The sequence below is a fragment of the Pan troglodytes genome, chromosome 16 (assembly GCF_028858775.2).
Source record: "Pan troglodytes isolate AG18354 chromosome 16, NHGRI_mPanTro3-v2.0_pri, whole genome shotgun sequence".
NCBI classification, from domain to species: Eukaryota; Metazoa; Chordata; class Mammalia; order Primates; family Hominidae; genus Pan; species Pan troglodytes.
In genome coordinates, this window is record NC_072414.2 from 48,554,018 (window position 1) to 48,579,119 (window position 25,102).

The 25,102-nt window shown below is 37.4% G+C and overlaps 1 protein-coding gene across 3 annotated transcripts in view; it reads right to left on the bottom strand.

The window, feature by feature from the left end:
* MNS1 (meiosis specific nuclear structural 1) overlaps positions 1 to 25,102 on the bottom strand; it is a 199,022-nt gene that overhangs the window by 108,164 nt on the left and 65,756 nt on the right. Inside the window, exon 7 of one of the 3 annotated variants that reach the window (XM_063793990.1) lies at positions 6,201 to 6,453. The exons of 1 other annotated variant lie outside the window; for it this stretch is intronic. The gene's annotated coding sequence lies outside the window, so the exon portion shown is untranslated. Of the gene's footprint in view, positions 1 to 1,640; positions 1,782 to 6,200; positions 6,454 to 25,102 lie in introns of those variants that run through there. One more of the 3 variants, XM_063793991.1, reaches the window with a different exon arrangement.

Consider the following 25,102-nt stretch of genomic DNA (forward strand, 5'->3'; position numbering starts at 1 on the left):
TGAGACCCTTTCTCCAAAATAAAAATTAAATTAAAAAAAACATCTCTTTGCCAACCTATTTGAAAATCCCTACATATCTTTTACACCCAAGCTCAAAGATATTCTCTCCTATGACATCTTTCTTGGGCAGGTAAATCAGTTCCTCCATTGTGTTTCCAGGATATGTTTTACACATTTATTGCCTTATATTGGGATTGAGTGTTGCCTTCCCATTAAGATGAACTCCCAGAGAAGAGTGATGGCATTTAATCATCTATGAATCATCAAAGTTTAGTCCACAGTAGGTGCTCCATATATGCTTAATTAACAAATGAATGAACGAATAAAGCATTGCAATTTTTAAGGGAAGAAGCAGATGAGGACTTAGCAGGTGAGAAAGTTCCAAACAAAGTGCTAATGAATCCTCCAGCCACTTTCTTGCAGAGGTTCATCTTTCACTTTCAGGCATTTGATTCTCAACATTTCTGTCCTTTTCCAAATTAGAGCTGTAACCCAGGTAAGTGTCAAAGCTTAGAAAAACCATGGGAAAAACTTTGGGATCCTGATAAATTTGAAGACAAACTTAAACTTCAGTGAAGTGACAACATTGCCTGCTTAGGTTATTTCTTTATGCATTTAAGAGAGGTTTATCTCTCCAAACCCAGCTGTGGTTTGATCTCACACTTCCTTCACACTTGCTTCAACACCTGTTAACCACAACCATGAGGTTGCCGGGCCTGGCTTCATCTTGCTTTCTGGCTGTTGCTACAATGGTGTAACCGCGGCTCCGCAGCTGCTATGTTGGCAGTCACTCCAGGGGCTGGGGCCTGGCTTCTGCCTTTGGGGAGCTTTAACAGTCACACAGGTCTTGGTGCAATAGATGCTTCCCTTCTTCTGGCTCCCACAGCCTTTTGCTCATCTGTCCTTGCAAAGCCTATCATATTTCATTGTAGTTAGCTCATGTGTATCTATTGCCCTCACTGTGAGGAAAGGACCATGTCCTACTCATTTTTCTCTCACACTTACCAGTGCTGGCACTGGAAGGAAAGAATGAAAACTGAGTGACTACATGAATTAATGAAACATTCTCCTTAAAATTATTTGTTGGAACTTTAAATAAAACACTCATGATCCTATCAGTTATTACACCCCCCCACAAAATGATACTTCTGATTTAGTGTAATTGGTTGCTTTTTCCCTCCCCCTTCACCCTGGAAACAAGTAATCTTTCTTGATTATCAACATCTATTCCCTAATACAAAAATAGAAAAGAAAAACATGGACTTGTTATAAACCTACTGATGGCTTCCTCTCTGAGAGCTAACTTTGTACATCTCTAAATAATATTTAACAATATTTGATTTCCTCAACCTCTCAGATTAGTGTGTCTGAGACATTATGTGGACACTGTGCATACTGCTTATGTATCTGAGCATATCTAATTCCATTAATGGCATGAATATAATGATGCTCCATTTAAAAAATATTACATGCAATTTTTTCATTTGGAGAATGGAATGCTTCTGGCTTTTTGGGGTCTTGAGAATTAAGTATCTCTTTGGAATCTTCAGGAAATTAGGTAAAATACTGAAAGTTTATCATGCATTTTAGAAATAAGGATGCCAGGTTATTCTCCACTTGAATGATCTATTTTGACTCACCTAAATTTAACTCTTCATTTCTGAGTCAGATCAGAGAGTGCTCACGGACATGGTAAGGTGGGAAGTGAGGGCTTTGGCTCAAACCAGACTTAAGCTTGCTGAGCAGCTTGACCACATTAGTCAACTCTTTTCTCTTCAGGTCTGTGAAGCAGGGATAGTATTACTGACTGCAGAGGGTTACTGTGAAAATTAAAAGACAACATTGCATGCATAATATTCTTAGTTGTTGTGAAACAGCATTCCCTCTACTGAAGTTAGTATCCTCCCTTTCCCCATTCACTGGTCACCAACAATGCTTCTTTTCCCAACAGGGTGCACTGTAGTGTTGATACGCAGGTATCACTTCCTATAGAACGGGGAAGTTGAGGTGTGTGCATTATACAGTTACACAGTTGAAGCAAATGTTAAGAACAATTCCCCAGTATTTTGATATAACGCACTCTGGGACCTTCTGGTTCTTCTCTAGTGGCGGTGCCTTTATTCCGTCCAGAGACTTCTCCTCTTAGCCTCAGTCTCTGAGATTACTACTTCACCCACACTCCTTTTCTCCTCAACCTCCAGACCTCAGGAGCAGGTTCTTGTCTTTGCTTTTCTTCTCCACATTCCCGCCAGCTCAGCCAGCAGCCTCCCTGGGTTCTCCTCACAGAAAAACCTCCGGTTTTTGTAGTCCAGACTCCACTTCTCTGATCTGAGGCTGTCCCCAGGATCACACCCTGAGTGTCATTCTCCTTAGCTCTGCCCAAGCAAACACTCTTGTCCTCAGAATGTCAGGTTCTCCTTGATAGGGTGTTTCTCTACCTTCTCCAGCTGGGTCATTTACTTAATCCTTTTCTGACCTTTGGTTATCCTAAAGGCACATCTTAGCTTGTCACAGTCACTCTTTTTTTACCATTTTAATCCTCTTAGAATCACATGGAGAATCCCTGTCCTTGGCAGGAGTAATAGAGATGACCACAGACAAAGGCCCATTTACAGCTGAACAACACCCTTGACTTTGGAAGTGTTTCTCCTCTTCCTTTACAAAAGCGAAGCACTTCAAGTGCACACTTTTCTTATATCCACTATTTCTACCTGTTTCCCTTCAACTAACAGTAAAGGAGATAGAGGACTTTTAAATTTAAAATCATTCCTTCCCTCCCTCCCTCCCTCCCTCCCTCCCTCCTTTCTTTCTTTCTTTCTTTCTTTCTTTCTTTCTTTCTTTCTTTCTTTCTTTCTTTCTTTCTTTCTTTCTTTTTCTTTTTCTTTCTTTCGACGGTCTCCCTCTGTTGCTGAGGCTGGACTGTACTGCCCTGATCTCAGCTTGCTGCAACCTCCCTGCCTTGGGCTCCCGTGATTCTCCTGCCCCGGCCTGCCGAGTGCCTGGGATTGCAGGCAGGCGCTGCCACACCTGACTGGTTTTTCTATTTTTGGTGTAGACTGGGTTTCGCTGTATTGGCTGGGCTGGTCTCCAGCTCCTGACCTCCAGTGATCTGCCCGCCTCGGCCTCTGGAGGAGCTGGGATTGCAGACAGAGTCTCACTCACTCAATGCTCAATGTTGCCCAGGCTGGAGTGCAGTGGCGTGATCTTGGCTCGCTACAACCTCCACCTCCCAGCCGCCTGTCTTGGCCTCCCAAAGTGCTAAGATTACAGCCTCTGCCCGGCCGCCACCCCGTCTAGGAAGTGAGGAGCATCTCTGCCTGGCCGCCCATCATCTGGGATGTGATGAGCCCCTCTGCCCGGCCGCCCCGTCTGGGAAGTGAGGAGCACCTCTGCCCGGCCGCCCATCATCTGGGATGTGAGGAGCGCCTCTGCCCAGCCGCCACCCCACCTGGGAAGTGAGGAGCGCCTCTGCCCAGCTGCTGTGCAATCTTCCAAGTGTGAAGTGACAGCCTTTCTGCAGGTGTACCCAAGAGCTCCGAAGAGACAGCGACCATCAAGAATGGGCCATGATGACGATGGCAGTTTTGTCGAAAAGAAAAGGGGGAAATGTGGGGAAAAGAAAGAGAGATCAGATTGTTACTGTGTCTGTGTAGAAAGTAGACATAGGAGACTCCATTTTGTTCTGTACTAAGAAAAATTCTTCTGCCTTGGGATGCTGTTAATCTATAACCTTACCCCCAACCCCGTGCTCTCTGAAACATGTGCTGTGTCAACTCAGGGTTAAATGGAATAAGGGCGGTGCAAGATGTGCTTTGTTAAACAGATGCTTGAAGGCAGCATGCTCGTTAAGAGTCATCACCACTCCCTAATCTCAAGTACCCAGGGACACAAACATTGCGGAAGGCCACAGGGACCTCTGCCTAGGAAAACCAGAGACCTTTGTTCACGTGTTTATCTGCTGACCTTCTCTCCACTATTATCCTATGACCCTGCCACATCCCCCACTCCAAGAAACACCCAAGAATGATCAATAAATACTAAAAAAAAAAAAAAAAAAAAAAAAAAAAAAAATTTAAATATTTATTTTTCCTCTTTTAAAAAAGATCAAAAATGTTCACTCTGATGGTAGTTTCTTTTGCTGTGCAGAGCTTCTGCACAGCAGAAGAAACTACCATCAGAGTGAACAGGCAACCTACAGAATGGGAGAAAATTTTTGCAACCTACTCATCTGACAAAGGGCTAATATCCAGAATCTACAATGAACTCAAACAAATTTACAAGAAAAAAACAAACAACCCCATCAAAAAGTGGGCAAAGGATATGAACAGACACTTCTCAAAAGAAGACATTTATGCAGCCAAAAAACACATGAAAAAGTGCTCATCATCACTGGCCATCAGAGAAATGCAAATCAAAACCACAATGAGATACCATCTCACACCAGTTAGAATGGCAATCATTAAAAACTCAGGAAACAACAGGTGATGGAGAGGATGTGGAGAAATAGGAACACTTTTACACTGTTGGTGGGACTGTAAACTAGTTCAACCATTGTGGAAGCCTGTGTGGCAATTCCTCAGGGATCTGGAACTAGAAATACCGTTTGACCCAGCCATCCCATTACTGGGTATATACCCAAAGGATTATAAATCATGCTGCTATAAAGACACATGCACATGTATGTTTATTGTGGCACTATTCACAATAGCAAAGACTTGGAACCAACCCAAATGTCCAACAATGATAGACTGGATTAAGAAAATGTGGCACATATACACCATGGAATACTATGCAGCCATAAAAAAGGATGAGTTCGTGTCCTTTGTAGGGACATGGATGAAGCAGGAAACCATCATTCTCAGTAAACTATCACAAGGACAAAAAGCCAAACACCACATGTTCTCACTCATAGGTGGAAATTGAACGATGAGAACACATGGACACAGGAAGGGTAACATCACACACCGGGGCCTGTTGTGGGGTGGGGGGAGGGGGGAGGGACAGCATTAGGAGATATACCTAATGCTAAATAATGAGTTAATGGGTGTAGCACACCAACATGGCACATATATACATATGTAACATACCTGCACATTGTGCACATGTACCCTAAAACTTAAAGAATAATAATAAAATTTAAAAAAATAATTTAATAACATGATTTGAACTTAAAAAAAGATCAAAAATGTAAAAAATACAAAAAGAAAATTTATTACCTAATCCCATAAACCAGACCTAAACATTGCTAATGATTTTGTTTCATATATATATATCTACTTATCTATATCTATATCCATATCCATGCTGCAAAAATCTCCATACAAATCTGTTTTTAAAAACCTTTAAGCAACCCAAATTGTCCTGGCTATGGTCATTAAGTTTGGCACGTGATCTCCTTGTCAAAATGATTTTTTAGTTTTCTTTAAATAATGTGACAATGTACTTACAGTAGTTGATTGATACATCTCTTATTCATAATTAAACTAGGATTATTTGACTTAATGGCTTTAATTTTGATAAAAGTGCAACATCGATGCAGGTTTATAATAAATGCAAATTCTACTATTAGAAAGTACTTAACAAGAGTCCATTCTTGCCATTCATACTATTTACTTTTGAAGCATTTATACCTTAACTGACTCAGATTCATCAGTGATTCAGAAAGCAGCAAATTGTGTCCTTTATTGTCTCTTCAAGTTCTCTTCTCTCTCTCTCGTGGCCCTTTTATTGACAACCTACTGATGAGAATGGTGCGCCTGAGCTACCTTCACTCTCTGATCCCCCTTTAACCCTGCACACTCAGGATTCCTCTCACACTTCTCTACTGGTACTAGGCTCTTGTATTTGCTAGGTAGAGGCTCAGCTAATTCTAATGGGGACCTTCAAATAATATCTAGAGCTCATATGGTAATCTGTAACATTAGGGACCCAGGTTCCTTCTACTCATCGTTTCATCCCTGTCCACATGATCTAAATGGCTCCTCACCATTTCCCAAGAGGCTCCTCACCATTTCCATGAGCTAAATGGCTCCTCACCATTTCCCAAGACGGAAAGAAAAGAGGAGGGCCTCCCATCCCTATAATATAGCTGTCATTCATTTGTCCATAAGCTGTGATCATCAGATATATTGCTTCATTGTTATTTTGAACAATGTATTATATCCGTTAATATGAAAAATAAAATATTTTATGTTACTTACACTTCTTTCCTGATGCTCCCTGTTGCTTATGCAGACCCAAGTTTCTGACCTACACCATTTTCCTCCTCTCTGAAGAACTTCTTGTAATGTTTCTTTGCAAGGTAGGTCTACATCAATTCTTTTTTCTGAGAAAATCTTTATTTTTCCTTCACTTTTGGAGGATAATTTCACTGGGTACAAACTTCTAGGTAGATTTTTTTTTCTTTCAATTCTTTAAATATTTCACCACATGCTCTTCTTGCTTGCATGGTTTCTGAAAAGAAATCCAATGTCGTTTTTAATTTTGTTCCTCTGTAGGTAAAGTGTATTTCCCTCCTCTGGCTTCTTTCTAGATTTTCTCTTTGTCTTTAGTTTTCTGCAGTTTGATTATTATGTGGAGGTGTGCATTTTTGGTATTTACCCTGCTCAATGTTATCCTAGCTTTCTAGATCTGTGGTTTTGAAAATGTTGAAAAATTTTCAGCCATCATTACTTCAAATATTTCTTCTGTTCCTTTCTCTTTCTTCTCCTTTTGGCAACCCTGTTACATATAGTTACACCCTTTCTAATTGTCTTATAGTTCTTGGGTATTCTGTTCCGTTTTTAAAAATTCTTTTTTCTCTTTGCTTTTTGGTTTAGAAAATTTTTATTGACATATCTTCAGGCTCAATGATTCTTTCCTCTACTGTATCTAGTCTACCGGCACTCTTCATTTCTGTTACAAGTGGTTTCTTTCCTGGCATTTCCTTTTATTCTTTCTTAGCATTTCCAACTCTCTGCTTATATTACTCATCCATTCTTTCTTGTTGTCCACTTTTTCATTAGACCTCTTAGCACCTTAGCATATTAATCATGGTTATTTTTAATGTTCTGATACTTTCAAAATCTACTGTATCTGAATATGGTTTGCTTGTCTCTTCAGACTATGGGGGTTTTTTGTTTGTTTGTTTTTTGCCTTTAGCATACTTTGTAACTTTTTGCTGAAAGCCAAACATACTGTATCAGGTAAATGGTACTGTGGTAAACAGACCTTTCATGTGAGGCTTTATGTTTACCTAATTAGCGTATAGACTATGTTTACTATTGCTGTTGTAGTAGGTGTGAAAGAATAAAACTTCCCCTAGTGTCCTTGTTTTTCTCTGTTGTCTTCGGGTTTCCCTAGAGACTCCTTCTCAAATCGTGTCTGAGTCTTATAGTTTCTTTCTCCCACATCAAAGCCTTGAGGAGGCTGAAGTTGGGTATTTTCCTTCTCCAGAGTGAGTTAGGGTCTAGTAAAACTCAAACAAGCTAGACACTATTAAAATAGATCCCTTGAGAACAAGCCTTTGTTAAGGAGAACAGAATGCTCTACGTGTATTTCAAAATGATTATTCCCCATCTTTATCTCCCCTACCACAGCATGAGGGGATTTTCTCTGTTCTTGACCCTGAAAACCTTATGGGACTCCTAGAGGTAAAACTGATGATCCCTAAAACTGGATCTCCAGGAAGTGTTCTCTCAAACTAGTCCAAGGCTCAATATCCAACAGTTAGTCCATTATCTATAGTATTGTCTCCAGTAGCAACTTCTGTTCCCAGTATGCTGTGATACTCTGTATTTACCTGTCTCTGCCATTTCAGGGGCAGCAGTTTGCCCTGTGGCCTCAATTACCTGATGGATCTAAGAAGAGCTGTTGATTTTCAATTTGTTCAGTTTTCTTCTTATTGTGAGGATGGAAGTGATAACTTCCAAGCTCTTTACACATGTTGGACCAGAAACCAAAAATCTTGAGCATTTTTCACATGCTTATTAGTCATTTGTATATCTTCTTTGATAAAATATCTATTAAAATCATTTAGTCATTTTGTGTTGTGTTGTCTTTTTTTTTTTTTTTTCAGATGGAGTTTCACTCTGTTGCCCAGGCTGGACTGCAGTGGCGTGATCTCGGCTCAGTGCCACCTCTGCCTCCCAGGTTCAAGTGATTCTCCTGCCTAAGCCTCCCCAAGTAGCTGTGACTACAAGCATGTGCCACCACGCTTGGCTAATTTTTTTTTGTATTTTTAGTAGAGATGGGGTTTCACCATGTTGGCCAGGCTGGTCTCGAACGCCTGACCTCAGGGGACCTGCCCACCTCAGCCTCCCAAAGTGCTGGGATTACAGGCATGAGCCACCATGCCCAGCGTGTTGTTTGTCTTATTGAGTTGTAGGTTTTCTTTATATAGTCTGAGTATGTGTCAATTTTTAGACACATCATTTGCAAATATTTTTCCCAGCCTGTGGTTTGTCTTACCATTTTTAAAAAGGAAAAGTTTTTAATAGTGGTGAAGTCCAAGTTATTATTTTAAAAATGGATTGTGCTTTTAGTGTCATATCTAATGAATATTTGACTAACCTAAGGTTACAAAATTTTTTACCTATGTTTTCCTCTAAAAGTTTATAGTTTTTACACCTAGGTCTATGTTTCATTTAGAGCTAATTTTTGTCTATTGTGTGGGGTAAGGGCCTATGTTCCTTTAGATAAATTGATAGATACATACATAGATATAATTATTCCAGCTCCTTTAAAAAAAAAAAAAAAAAAAGATTGTTCTTCCCCTACATTGAATTGCTTTGGAATCTTTGTCAAAAATCAACTGACCATATATATATATATGTGCATTTATTTCTGAATTCTGTTGTTTTCACATTAATTTATATATCTATCTTTATGCCAAAGCCACCCTGTGTTAATTTCTGGAATTTTATAGTAAGTTTTGAAACCAGGTAGTGTAGTCCTCCAGTCTTTTTCTTTGGAATTCTTTTAAACTATTTTAGGTGTTTTTTAATCTAGATTTTAATCTAAATTTTAGGATATGTCTGTCAACATCTACAGAAAACCTACTGGGATTTTGATAAGAATTTTATAGACTTGATTGTTTAATTTGGGGAGTACTGTCATCTTAATATTAACTCTTTCAATCCACGAACACATATATCGCTATTTATTTAGGTCTTTAATTTCTCTCAATAATGTTTTATAGTTTTTAGTATAAAGGTCTTATCCTTGTTTCATTAACTTTATTCCTAAGTATTTTATTCTTTTGAATATTACTACTGTGAAAAAATACGTTTTATTAATTTTATTATTGGATTGCTATATTAATCTTGTATTCTGTGACCTTGCTAACCTTACTTCTTAGTTCTTGTAAGTATCTTTGCTTTGCTTTGTTTTTAACTGGATTCCCTAGAGCTCTTGCAGCGTGGAGGGGAAGGAGAATCAGCATTCTCCCTGGGAGAAAGTCCCTATCTATCCCATGTCAGCCATACCAGCTCTAGCTTATCTTTTGCATATGTTGAAAAACATCTTAAAAACAGTTTGAATACAAATAATCTACCTTACTCTCCTTTTATTTTGCAAGTGAGGAAACTAACTGATCGTCAAATCCCTGAGCAAATTTGATGTGTAGTTTAAAATAAAGTGTAAAATTACAAAGGCAGAAACAGGTATGACATAGATATACAACAGAAGTAAGTGAATCAGTAAAATGGCAGTCTTGTTCCTAATGAAACATTCTATTCTGTCATTATAAATATTTATTCACAGATACAACTATTCAGCTTTATGCAAATTTCATAGAGGAAAAAATATGTAGATTTGTCATTTTTCTTATCTCAAATTGGAGCTGCATTTGAAAAGGTTAAAAGGCTGTATAATTACACTGTTATTAAATGTCACATGGATCAATATCATTCAGGTTAGGCCAGGTGGTCATGTAACTCAAGTGTTAGTTATTTGCAAACCTGCTCATGAGTGGCCCCTAAGGTTATTATTAGTGAGGTACCAGCTCTTCTCTTGACTTCATTGCCGTTAATGTCAGCAAACCAGTGAACCTCTGCCATGTCTTTCCTGTTTATTCATAGAATGTAGTATTAGAACGTTCTTGCTTTTCATGTATGATTGTTTCTACCTTTGAGTATATATCTCATGTAACATTTTAATAATCCTTTTAATATGCATAGCTCATTTAAAATGTATACTAGCCAGCTTGTTATTAATTCTCTTTGGCAGAGATAAGTTAGCTGAATACTAAAAAGCAGAGAAAGAAAGCCACCAGGACTCTCAATTATTAATAGGAGTTATACCCAGGGACTTTTTGACACTGGATACAGGTAGTGAAAGGTCTTATTTTAAAATGGCAAAAGACTGACAGCAAAAGTGCTCTGAAAAATCTCAAGCGAAATGATGGAAACAAGAACAGAGAATAATGTATGTATTTTTAAAAGATTTGGAGAAGTCTGACACTTAATCTTGGAAGAAAAACTAATCCAAGTTTTTCACAGTAATTAGAAACCACTGAATTTTTGTCACTTACCTAACCATGTTTATATATTGTAGCGATTGTCTTTAATAGAATAAGAACAGCACAAAATTGTGGCTTATTATAAAGCATAAGGTGATGGTTACTTTTTAAAATCTACATTTTTTATTGTCTGGTATCTCAGGAGGGTGTCAAGGAGCAGCTGAAAGGGACAAATAGGGGTATTATTATATAAGATACTAGAAATTTTAATATAGCATTAATATTTTGACTTAGGAAAAAGTTTATAATTGGGTATTTGTGTACCTGACAAAATATACAACTACTGCCCTCCACTGTATCCTAAAACAGAAAACTTAGACTCCGAGTTCCAAATTAAGTTTTATACATATATTGCTAATACAAAGGATCACAACATATCATAAATTACAAATGTAGCACATTTGGAATAGAAATATAACTAACATTTTAAATTGTCTGCGCAAAATAATTTCACTAGTCACTTTAGACCTTGGAAGCATTTTGGTGTAGCATTTGGTGTCTCAGGGATCATTTAAAATCTATTAAGATCACGTGCATGGATGCCTTCCCTTTCTTTTGATCGATTTCCCTGCAGCAACAAAAGGCATTCAAGATAGTTACCTTGATCCCAAAGCTGTGTATACAATTTATTTATTTTTGGTGACAGTAGTATTTTTCTTATTAAGAAGCATGTTTGTAAAGTGTCTATCACCTTTCTGTATCTGTCACGGGGAGAGGGCTACTGCCAAGCATCCTGCCTTAGAATGGGGCTGTCTCTGCAAAGCATCATGCTTCGTGTCAGGAAGGTCAGGTATCTGGGGTCAAATCTTGGCTCTGTTCTTTACTAACATGTGAAGTTTAACCTCCCCTAAACTTAGTTTCATTATCCGTTCACTAGGATAGCAACACCAACCTGGAATTGTTATGAGGGTTAAAATGACTGTATTTAAACATAAGACCCGGCTGGGCATGGTGGCTCACACCTGTAATCCCAGCACTTTGGGAGGCTGAGGTGAGCAGATCGCCTGAGGTTAGGAGTTCCAGACCAGCCTGGCCAATATGGTGAAACCCCATCTCTACTAAAAATACAAAAGTTAGCCCGGCATGGTGGCGGGTGCCTGTAATCCCAGCTGCTCTGGAGGCTGAGGCAGGAGAATCACTTGAACCTGGGAGGCGGAGTCTGCAGTGAGCCGAGATGGCACCACTGCAATCCAGCCTAGGTGATAGAACGAGACTCCATCTCAAAAAATAAAATAAAATAAAAAACATAAGATCCAACTCCTAATAAGCACTAATAAATTGTAGCTATGTAATAACAATGCTTCACTCACTACTATTTCAGGACCAGGAGATAATATCTTTGGTGGAAAGAGTGAGGAAATAATGATAATCTTCAGCTCTCTTTCTTCCTTGCCTGTTGTCCTCTATGTATCTCTCCACTGTGACCAGTAGTAGCAAGGAGTGGAGGCGGCTCAGGAAAGTTGGGCAGAGCCACAGCCAGGCTCCAGCACTACCTCAGTGTTGGTTTCAGGATTTCGGTGAACAGGGCAACATGGGTCATTGAGTTAATGTGAAGGCAAGCTCATCAGGATGGTAAAGCAGACAAAGGTTGAATGAGAAACTTCAGTTTGGAGTGTAGATTATGCGTTGGGCTACAGAGTCCTCTGTGTTGCATTTCTGAAGGAGTCTGAGAAAAGCAATATGTGACAAGATGGGCTATAGGTCCAGAATTCTTTTTTTTTCCAACCATTTTAATGATGAACGGTTAAGATAAGCTGATGTATTTCTTTCATATATATATATATATATATATATATGAAAGCACATATATATATATGAAAGCACATATATATATATATATATGAAAGCACATATATATATATAAAACATAGCACATGTATACATAGGTCCAGAATTCTAAACTTAGATGACACTCATACCTATTAAATTAGTAAAGGCAATTAAAAAATTCTAAAACCATGTATGTGGGGCAATGGGGATGTCGGTTGACTCATACCCTGCTAGTGACATTGCAAATGAGTAAACTTTCAGGATAGCAAATTGAGTAAGATTTAGAGAAAAACATCACAAAACCAATCATATTGTTCAAGACTTTCTGAAGTAAGTAAAAATTGCATTCCTCTGTAATTTTGAAGGACCCTAGAGTAGCTCACACCATTGAAGACTGAGCTGTTGACCATCTAAGGCCTGCATCCTATATCTCAAGATCCAAGAGAAACAGAGGGCTGAATCTTTCCCTCTCCAACATGGACACTGATTGGACAGACTCAGGTCACATGCCCTTCCCCCAGCACTCACAAATCAGTCATTTCCCAGAGGAATACAGGAGAATGAGGAGCCCATCCAGTGAAGATGAGCACTATAAATGACCACTCCCTGGACCACACTCCTCCTTGTGCATTTCCTGAAGAAAAGGGAGGTGAACAAGAAGACAGGAAATGGGAAAACATCCTAGACAAAATAAAATAGCCACCACGATCCAATATTTTCATCATGCTCTTTCTGATAATAATATTCCTGAGAATATATCCCAAGAAGTAAGTTGAAATGGGGGAAGAGAGGGTTTGTATGATTACTGTGCCAACATATTATAGCTATGTGTGTTTGAACATTAAAAAAACTAACTGGAAATGCTCCAAATGATCAAATGCCAAGGAATGGCTAAATATACTTTGGCAGTTTGCAATAATAAGCCAGTTTAACCCACTCATTTTTTTATTTTTTTAAATGACAAGTAATAATTGTACATATTTGTAGGTACATTGTGATGTTTCAATGATATAATATATAGAGATCAGATTAGGGTAATTACCATATTCATATCTCAAACATTTATCACTTCTTTGTGTTGGGAACATTCAATATTCTCCTTCTAGATATTTTAAACTATATAATATATTATTGTGTGCTACAGTCATCTTATGGTGGTACAGAACACCGGAACTTATTCCTCCTATGTAGCTGTAATTGAGAGTGTACTTTGTTCAACAGTAACATAGTAGGAACATAAGGATGGATAAAACATGGACTCTGTCCTTAAATGGTCACCCTGTGGCATTACTGATCATAGCAATGGATATTTTTGAGCACTCACCAGTTGATAGGCAATGTGCCAAGTTGATACATTCAATCATCTGAACAATATTCTGAGAGAAGCGCTTTAGTTATATCCATTTTATAGATGACAAAACTGATTTTAACTTCCCTAAAGTCACATGCTTAATAATTAATGGAAATGGGACTCCATCCCAGGCCTTCTAACTCTAAAGTTTCTAACTTCAAAGGTAACACTGTAATAGAGATTTAAAACAAAATTTTGTGGAAATACCAAAGAGATAATTCTTTTAAACATTTTTTTGAGTTGTAATTTGACAAGCAATAAACTGCACATGTTTAAGGCATAGCATTTGATAAGCATTGAAATGCAGCTGTGAAGCCATCTGACCATCTATGACTACAGATTAATGTGCATTTCTAGAATTTTAAGTTGGTCTGAAGTTTGTCAGATTAATTATATTGAGATCCAACCATAATGCTGCATGTATCAAAAGTTTATTTTATTTTATTGCTGGGTAATATTCCATTGTTTGGATATACCACAATATATTTATCCATTCAGCTGTTGAAAGACATTTGGATTGTTTCCAGTTTTAGTCTATTACAAGTAAAGCTGCTGTAACAACAAAAGCACAGGCAAAAAAAGTAAAAATAGACAAACTGTACTACATCAAAATTTAAAACTGCTGTGCATCAAAGGACACAATCAACAATGAAAAGACAACCTACAGAATGGGAGAAAATATTTGCAAAGTATATATCTAATAAGGGATTAGTATCCAGAATATATAAAGAACTTCTACAACCTAACAACAACTCAAAAAACCCCAGGCAATTAAAAAATGGACAAGGGACTTGAGTAGACATTTCTCAAAGAAATATACAAATGGCAAAGAAACACACAGAAAGACATTCAACATCATGAGTTATTAAAGAAATGCAAATCAAAATCAGCTGATAACACCTCTCACCCAAACGATGACTATTATCAAAAAAATAGAAAATTACAAGTGCTGGAGAGGATGTGGAGAAATTGGAACACTTGTGCCTTGTTGATAAGAATGTAAAATGGTGTGGCTACAGTGGGAAACAATATGATGATTCCTCAGAAACTTAAAAAAATAGAACTACCATATAATCTAGTAATCTTGCTTCTGTGTATATACCCTCCAATATTGAAAGAAGAGTCTCAGAAAGATATTTGTACACCTATGTTCATAGCACCATTATTTGCAATAGCCAAAAGTTGGAAGCAACTCAAGTGTCCATCAACGGATGAACAAATAAACAAAATATCTTCTGTAAATAAAATAGAATATTATTCAGCCTTAAAAAAGAGGAAAATTCTGACACTTGCTACAACATAGATAAACCTTGAGGACATTATGCTAAGTGACATAAGCCAGTAAAAAAAAGGACAAGTATTCTATGATTCCAAGTATGTGAGATATTTAGATTAGTAGAATGGTGGTTACCAGGGGCTGGAGGGAAGGGTGAATGGGTACTTGCCATTAGTGGGTATAATTTTTCAGTTTTGCAAGTGAAAAGTATTCTGGAGATTGGTTGTACAACAATGTGAATGAATTTACTACTGAACTGTACACTTTAAAATGATAAAGATGGTAAATTTTATGTTATATGTATTTTAACACAATTTTTTGTAAAAGTCATTATAGTGATTACCTTTGCAGAGGTGGGAAGGGGTTTTGATTAGGAAGGGGCACATCCATCTATTGTCATTTTATCCCTTTACTATAATTTTAATAGAGTTGTGGGAGAAAGTGAGATAAAGGCATTAATTTAAACTGTTGCACAAGTTTTTGGGTTTTGATTTTGTTTTAGATAATACTACCCAGTTACCAATGTGGGAAGCATAGACTAAAATCAGAAAACCCTCATGGCAGTAGATACCTGTAGGGAATGGTTATCATAGTCAAATTTAAACACATTCACGTGATTGGATCCCAGATAAGGAGAATAGGCAGAAAGGATAAATCCAAATCAGGTGATTGGGTCATATGGCCTTTAAGAATATTTGCAAATTAGCTTCAGTTACTTATCAAGGAAATCTTTCTCTCCCAGTACCTCTAGAACTGCTGCAATACACTGACAATCCAATTTGAAGAAGTCATTTTGGTATGCTCACATTACTAGGATTCTAAAGATTTTTCCATTTGACTGGACTCACTGTACGCCTCAGGTTCACTTCCATCAAATATTGAAATTTCACTTGGATTATTTTCTTCTTTTCATTTGATATCTGCCTCAGCCTCAGATTATTACGTTGCATTATCCGAACTAGAGGTTTAGATAGATAAGTGAAGTCCAGGTACATTTTACCAGGAGAAGAGGACAAGTGGTATAGAAAACTAGTAGACACAGGGAACCAGCATCTATTGAATACATCTCTAAAGCTGTGCTATTGATTTTAAACAGGTTGTGTCATTTAATATTTATGACAAGCCTATGAAGTATATATTATCATTTCCTATTAAATAAATTAATATACAGAGGCTCAGAGAGCTTTGATAACATTCCCAATGTTAACAAAGTCACACAGAATAAGGAAATAGAATTCAGAACTCATGGGTTTGTTTCTTCTGAGATTGTTTTCTGTCCTGCCTGGAGTGTTGACTGGGTTTGTGAAACTTGATTGTAACCAGAACAAAGCCAGAAAGGCCCTTGACTGAGATAAGATCATATGCCTTTCTCATTTCTTCATGTGCCTTTTCCCAATTACTGTGGAAAAGATGCTTCCCTAAAGAGAGAATGCAACTACACTTTGCCAAGAGGAAAGGGGATTCATACTCCACAGTTTGGCTTTGATTCCTATATTAATACTGCCAGAGGATAAACAAATCCAAATTCCGTATTGTGAAATTTGGGGTTGTAGAATAAAGTATCACAAATTCAATGATAATTATGTTTAGATGTTAAGATTATCCCTGCTGCCAAATGACAAAACCAAATAGTGATGATCATTGAATTTGCATCAATCCAGACTTTGTACTTACTTATTCATGAATCCTACACTGATTTTTACCCAACTCATAAAAGGTTTATAAGAGTACAAGAGGAAACATACTGAAAAGTTTTTAAATATTTAGTAAATGAATGGCAAGTTTTCTAATTATCATGGAAAATTAAAGTCATCTTTTTAGTTCAATGCAACAAACTTGCATTAGAATGTTAAAGTAGTTTGTTGCTTAAAAGAGATAAAAACTCTTACTTTTGTGTTTAGAATCTGTCCCTTTGTATGGAGAGTTATGGAAAAAGTGAGTATGTTTCTAGATCTATGTAAAACAAACTTTTGCTGAAATACCATTTCCTCCAATTTATCTGTCCCAGTCTGACTTATTTAGCCATTCTTTAACCTTGGATGTCTACTTATTGTGAGAAGCACCTGAACATTTAGATTACTGTTAATTCTTTGAATAAAGTTCCAGGCTTTAAATGCCATTCTTTCCAGTACCCAGAGCAGTGGTTCTCAGTCTTGGCTGCAGGTAAGAACCAGTTATAGTGATTAATTTTATGTGTGAACTTGACTGGGCCACAAGGTGCCAAGATACTCAGTTAAACCTTATTTCTGGCGTTGTCTGTAAGGGTATTTCTGGATGAGAATAATATTTGATCAGTAGACTGAGTAAACTAGATTGTCCTCCCCAATGTGGGTGAGCCTCATCCAATCCATTGAAGTCAAAAATAGAATAAAAGGCTGAGTAAGAAAGGAATCTTTCTCTCTGCCGGTTTTCAAGCTGTGACATCAATCTTTGCCTCAGACTTTGGACTTGGACTGTTACTGAAACACCAGGGGTTTGGTCTAGGTCCTGCAGCTCATCGCACAGAAAGCCAATCACTGAGACAACAAGTATTGCCAAGGAAGAAGGCTTTAATCCAGTGCTGTAGCCAAAGAGATAGGAGCTTAGTCTCAAATCCATCTCCCTGACCAACTAAAACCAGGGGTTTATATAACAGGGAAGAAATGTAACAATGTGTAAGAAAACAGGAACTAGGGAGGGGCAAGGAAGCAATCATGATGAATGAGGGGTCCAAAGTCTGATAGTCTGGATGTGGTAATCTGGTTAGTTTCAGTTCTTTGACACTTTTTTTTTTTGTTTGTTTTTTTGAGAGGCCTGAAGGTCCTTTCCTGAGGAAGGAACTCAGATAAAACAAAAAGTTTCAAGCTTTAAAACCAGAAAAGTCAGTTGATATGTTTATCTAAAAGAACAGTCCACGGGACTATTATGTTGGTTTCAGGACCTAGACTAAAAATTATACCATCAGCTTTCCTGGTTCTTGTTCCTTTGTAGTTAGACTGGACTGAACTATATCATCAGCTCCTGGGTTTCCAGCCCATAGACTGTAGATTGTTGCCTTCATAATCACATGAGCCAATTGCATATTTAAGATATATAATGTATATATAAACTATACATTTTTTGTTTCATATATGTGTGTGTGTATATATATACACACAAGTGTGTGTGGTGTATATATATATACACACACAAGTGTAATATATTGGTTTTGTTTTATATGTGTGTGTGTACATATATATAAAATACACTTACTCCTATTGGTTTTGTTTTACTAGATCTCTAGGACTTACGTCTTGCATAAGTGACGCTTTGTACCCTTTGACCAATACTTCCCCATATTCCTCTTTCCCCAGCCCCCAGAAACCACCATTCTTCTCTGTTTCTATGACTGTTTTAGATTGTTCATATAAGTGGGATCATGTAGTATTTGTCCTCTGTGTCTGGCTTATTTGGTATAATGTCCAGGTTCATCCATTTTGTTTCAAATGGCAGGATTTTACTCTTTTATAAAGGCTGAGTAATATTCCATTGTATGTATATTACCACTTTTTCTTTGTCCTTTATCCATCCATGGACATTTAGGTTGCTTTCATATTTTGGCTGTTATGATAATGCTGCAATGAACATGGGATTGTGGATATTTATTCAGATTCTGACTTCAATTGTTTGGATATACACCCATAAGTGAGATTGCTGGATCAAATAGTAATTCTTTTTTTAATTTTTGAGGAAACTATTGTTTTTCATAATGGCTATACAAGTTTACATTCCCACCAATAGTGTACAATGGTTCCTTTCTCTCCACATTTTTACCAACATTTGTGATCTTTTGTTTCTTTGCTAACAGCCATCATAATAAGTGTAAGGTGATATCTCATTGTGGTTTTGATTTGCATTTTTCTGGTAAGTAGTGATGTTGAACACATTTTCATATATTTGCTAGCCATTTGTATATCTTCTTGGAGGAATGTCTGTTCAGTTCCTTTGCCCGTTTTTAAATTGGGTTTTTTGTGGTTTTTTTTTTTTTTTTTTTTTGCTATTGAGTTATAGGAATTCTATATATATTTTGGATATTAACCATTTATCAAATACATGATTTGCAAATATTTTCCCCCATTTCATAGACTGCCTTTTCCTTTTGTGGATTTTTTTTTCTTTGTTGTGCAGAAGCTCTTTTGTTTGATGTAATCCTGCTTATTTTTTTTATTTTGTTGCCTGTGCTTTTGGTTGTTATATCCATGAAATCATTACCAAAGCAAATGTCAATAAGTTTTTTTCCCTATGTTTTCTTCTAGCAGTTTTACAGTTTCAGGTATTACATTTAAGTCTTTACTCCATTATTCGTAAATTTTTCTGTATTGTGTAATATGAAGTTCCAATTTCATTCTTTTGTATGTAGACATCTAGTTTTCTCAGCATAAGTTATTGAAAGGACTATCCTTTATCCATTGTATATTTTTGGCATCTTTGTGGGAGATCAGTTGACTGTACATGTAAGGGTTTGTTTCTGTTCTATTATGTTCCAATGGCCTAAGACATATGTGCATTTTTATGTCAGTACTATCCTGTTTTGAATACTATAGCTTTACAATGTATTGTGAAATCAGGAAGTGTGATGCCTCCAACTTTGTTCTCTTTGCTCAAAATAGGTTTGACTACTTAGGGATTACTGTGGTTCCATAGAATTTTGGAACTTTTTTGTATTTTTTTAAAAAAATGTCATTGGGATTTTGATAGGGATTGCATTATATTGCTTTGAGTAGTATGAATATTTTAACAATATGAATTCCTCCAATCTATGAACAGGTGATATCTTTTCATTTATTTGTTTGCTTTAATTATTTTCCTCAAGGTTTTATGGTTTTCAGTATACAAGTCTTTCATCTCCTTGAAAGTTTATTCCTAAGTATTTTAGCTTATTAAATGGGATTGTTTTCTTAATCCTTTTCAGACCATTTATTGTTCATATATAGAAATGCAACTAATTTTTGTATGTTGATTTTGTATCATGGAACTTTTACTAAATTCATTTGTGATTTCTAACAAGTTTGGGTTTAGCGTTTGGTATAATCTTAGGCTTTTCTACATATAAAATCACATCTTCCACCGGTTCATAACTTCTTCCTTTCCAATTTGGATGCATTTTATAACTTTCTACTTCCTGATTGCTTTGGCTAGGACTTCTAGAACTATGGTGAATATAAGCGGCAAGAGTGGGCATCCTTGCCTTGTTCAGGATCTTAGAAGAAAATGTTCTTAGTTTTTTACCAATGAGTATGATATTAGCTGTGGGATTTTTGTATATGGCCTTCTTTGTTCAGGTAAGTTTCTTTCTGTATCTAATTTGTTGAAATTTTTTAACATGAAGGAGTGTTGAATTTTGTCAAAAAAATTTTTCTGTACCTTCTGAGATGATCATGTGATTTTTATCTTCTATTTTATTAATGGTATATCACAATGTGGTATATTACATTGATTGATTTGTGTATGTTAACCATCCTTGCATTCTAGGAATAATACCACTTAGTCATGCTGTATGATCCTTTCAATGTACTGTTGAATTAGTTTTCTAATATTTTTGGGTCTTTTGCATCTATGTTCATCAGGGAAATTGGCCTGTGGTTTTTTCCTTGTGGTGTCTTTGACTGGCTTTAGTATCACGTTAATGCTGGCCTCATAAAATTAGTTTGGAAGTGTTTACTCTTCTATTTTTTGGAAGAATTCACAAAGGATTGGTATTCATTCTTTAAGTATTTGGTAGAATTCAGCTGTGAAGCCATCTGGTGCTGTGCTTGTTTTCATTGGGGGTGTTTTTGATTACTGATTAAATCTCTTTATTTGTTATTGGTCTGTTCTGGTTACCTATTTCTTCCTGATTGCATTTTGGTAGGTATTTTGTTTGTAAGTATTTATTCATAATTTTCTAATTTGTCCCATTTAGTTGTCATATAATGGTTCATAATAGTCCCTTAAATCTCTTATATTATTTTGTTTCTGTCACATCCAGAAATATCTTCTCTTTCATTTCTGATTTTATTTTCATCTTTTCTCTTTTTTTTATTTGTTAGTCTAGCTAAGGGCTTGTCAATATTTATCTGTTTAAAATCAATTCTTAGTTTTGACAATTTTTGTATTGTTTGTCTCTTCACTATTATATTCTTTTCTGCTCTAATCTTTATTATTTCCTTCCTTCTTTCCTTTGAACTTGATTAATTTTTTTCTAGTTCCTTGAAGTATGATATTAGGTTGTTTATTAGGGATCAACTTTCCTCTTAGTACTGCTTTTGTGTATCTCATAAGTTTGGGTGTGCTGTGTTTTTGTTTTCCTTTGCCTTGAGATATTACTGAATTTTCCTTTTGATTTTTTTCTTTGACCCAATGGTTGTTCAAGAGTGTGTTGTTTAACGTGCATGAAGTGTGAATTTCCCTTTTTCTTTTGTTATTGATTCCTAGTTTCAACCTATGATGCTTAGAAAAAATACTTGGAATTATTTCTATCTTCTTACGTTAAGACTTATTTTGTGACATATTCTGATTTATCCTGAAGAATGTTTCATATGCACTTGAGAAGAATCTGTACTCTCTTGTTAGATGGAATGTTCCGTATGTCTATTAAGAATAGTTGGTCTTTAGTATTGTTAAAGTCGACATTTTCTTTATGATAATCTATCTGGATGCAACATCCGTTATTGAAAGTGGAGTATTAATGTCTACGCTATTACTGTATTACTGTCTACTTCCCTTTCCAGATCTGTCAGTATTTGCTTTATATATTTAGGCATTCTGATGTCAGACACCTATATTTGTTATATCTTCCTATTGAATTGACCCTTTCATCATTATATAATCTCCTTTTTCCTTTGTTACAGCTTTTGTCTAAAAGTCTATTTTATCGTAAATAATTGTATCCATGCCCGCTCTATTTGGTTATCATTTGCATATGTGAAAGTTGCAAGATTAAAAATGGAGTCACTCATGTTTAAAATCCTGACAAATGGAGGCAGAGAAGGCCACAAAGGGAGGGTTCTTACGCACAAATCCCTGATAAGAACTTTTACGAAAGTCTGCAAAAATCACAAACTTGCACAAAAGCCACTGCAACCTTACACACAAAAAAATTCTTTTACAAGACATCTACCCAGTAACTGACTGTCCAATCTGAAACTAGTGTCACCCTTATTATTGGTCCTTGTAGCCAAGAATAATTGATTCCAAAAACTTATGTAATTCTGTCATTAAAAAAAAATACCTTTGTCTTCCTTAACCTCCCTGAATATGTACATAGTCATTTTTGCATTGTTGAAATTGTCCGTTTGATACTGGAACACATTCTTAAATAAATGTGGTTATGTTATATATCATTTTAATTTGTATTTCTTACTTTACGTTTTTGTGCTAATGAGTTACTACTTGCTCTTTATTTTATATTTATTTTAGACTATAGAAGTGATGTTAGACAAAAGGAAATTCAAGTGATTTTTTTATTCAAGTTCAAAATGTGTCATAAAGCAGCAGAGACAACCCACAATATCAACAGCACTGGGCCCAGGAACTGCTAATGAACTGTACAGTGCAGTGGTGGTTCAATAAGTTTTGCAAAGGAGACAAGAGCCTTAAAGATGAGGAGCATAGTGGCCAGCCATCGGAAGTTGACAAGTACCAATTGAGAGCAATTACCAAAGCTGATCCTCTTACAACTACACAAGAAGTTGCCAAAGAAATCGATGTTGACCATTCTATGATCATCTGGCATTAGAAGCAAATTGGAAAGGTGAAAAAGCTTGATAAGTGGGTGCCTCATGAGCTGAGGGAAAATTTTTAAAAATTTGTCATTTTGAAATGTTGTCCTCTCTTATTCTATGCAACAACAATGAATCATTTCTTGATGAGACTGTGATGTGTGACAAAAAGTGTGTTTCCTATGACAACTGATGACAACCAGTTCAGTGGCTGAACTGAGAAGAAGCTCCATATCATTTCCCAAAGCCAAACTTGCACCAAAAAAGGTCATGGTCACTGTTTGGTGGTCTGCTGCCAGTCTGTTCAGTTTTCTTTCTCTTTCTTTCTTTCCTTCCTTCCTTCCTTCTTTCTTTCTTCCCATTTCTTTCTTTCTTTTTTTTTGAGACGGAGTTTTGCTCTTGTTGCCTAGGTTGGAGTGCAATGGCATGATCTCAGCTCATTGCAACCTCTGCCTCCTGGGTTCAAGCGGTTCTCCAGCCTCAGCCTCCTGAGTAGCTGGAATTACAGATGTGCGCCACCATGCCTGGCTAATTTTGTATTTTTAGTGGAGACAGGGTTTCACCATGTTGGTCAGCCTGGTCTGGAACTCCTGACCTCAAGTGATCAACCCGCCATAGCCTCCCAAAGTGCTGGGATTACAGGCATGAGCCACTGTGCCTGGCCCACTACAACTTTCTGAATCCCAGATAAACTACTGTATCTCAGAAATATACTCAACAAATCGATGAACTGTGCCAAAAACTGAAACACCTGCAGCCAGCACTGGTCAACAGAAATGGCACAATTCCTCTCCACGACAATGCCCGACTGCACATCATACAACCAATGCTTCAAAAGTTGAACAAATTGGACTACAAAGTTTTGCCTCATCTGCCATATTCACCTGACTCTCACCAAACAACTATCACTTCTTCATGCATCTTGACAACTTTTTGCAGAGAAAACGCTTCCACAATCAGCAGGAGGCAGAAAATGCTTTCCAAGAGTTTGTCAAATCCTGAAGCATGGATTTTTATGCTATGGGAATAAACAAACTTATTTCTTATTGGCAAAAAATGTATTGATTATAGTGGTTCCTACTTTGATTAATAAAGATGTGTTTGAGCCTAGTTATAATGATTTAAAATTCATGGCCCAAAACTGCAATTACTTTTGCACCAACCTGTATTTCCATTGCAATGCCCATTCCCAAATAAACTTCACTTGCTTTTAGAAAGTTTCTCTCCGTCTGTTATACAGGTTGATCTAATTTGGTGTCCACTAAGCAGGAAGAAAGCATCCGCATCAGAGACAGATCAGTGGCCTGTGGAATCAAGTGCAATACTAACTGAGCCCTTGGCATTCTCCACTTCCATGAGCTACCTTTTCGGCTCTGTGAATCTCTCGAATTCTTAGATTCTTTCCTTTGGTGGGTTCTTTTTTACTTTATTCAGGATCTGATTTGCTTATAAGCTTGCTGTAAAGAAAAAAACTTGTATTCCTCTTAGAACTATAAAATTTTTTTGTTGGGGGTCCATTCCAAGAAGACCAAATAGGAACAGCTCCAGTCTGCATCTACCAGCATGACTGACGCAGAAGACAGGTGATTTTGGCATTTTCAACTGAGGTAGCTGGTTCATCTCATTGGGACTGACTGGACAGTGGGTACAGCTCATGGAGAGTGAGCTGAAGAAGGGCAGGACGTTGCCTCACTTGGGAAGTGCAAGGGGTCAGAGGATTTCCCTTTCCTAGCCAAGGGAAGCCGTGGCAGACTGTACCTGGGAAAACGGGGCACTGCCGTCCAAATACTGCACTTTTCCTGTGGTCCCAGCAACCAGCAGACCAGGAGATTCTCTCCCATGCCTGGCTCAGTGGGTCCCATGCCCACAGAGCCTTGTTCACTGCTAGTGCAACAGTCTGAGATTGACCTAGAGGCCGAAGCCTGGCCGGGGGAGGGGTGTTCACCATTGCTGAGGCTTGAGTAGGTAAGCTAAGCAGCCAGGAAGCTTGAACTGGGTGGAGCCCACCGCAGCTGAGTGAGGCCTACTGCCTCTATAGAGTCCACCTTTGTGGGCAGGTCATAGCTGAACAAAAGGCAGCAGAAACTCCTGCAGACTTAAACGTCCCTGTCTGACAGCTCTGAAGAGAGCAGTGGTTCTCCCAGCACAGTGATTTAGCTCTGAGAATGGACAGACTGCCTCCTCAAGTGGGTCCCTGAACCCTGTGTAGCCTAACTGGGAGACACCTCCCAGTAGCAGCTGACAGACAGCTCATACAGGTGGGTGCCCCTCTGGGATGAAGTTTCCAGAGGAAGGATCATGTAGCAATATTTGCTCTTCTGCAATATTTGCTGTTCTGCAGCCTCCACTGGGGATACCCAGGCAAACAGGGTCTGGAGTGGACCTCCAGCAAACTCCAACAGACCTGCAGCTGAGGGATCTGACTGTTAGAAGGAAAACTAACAAACAGAAAGGAATGGTACCAACATCAACAAAAAGGACATCCACAC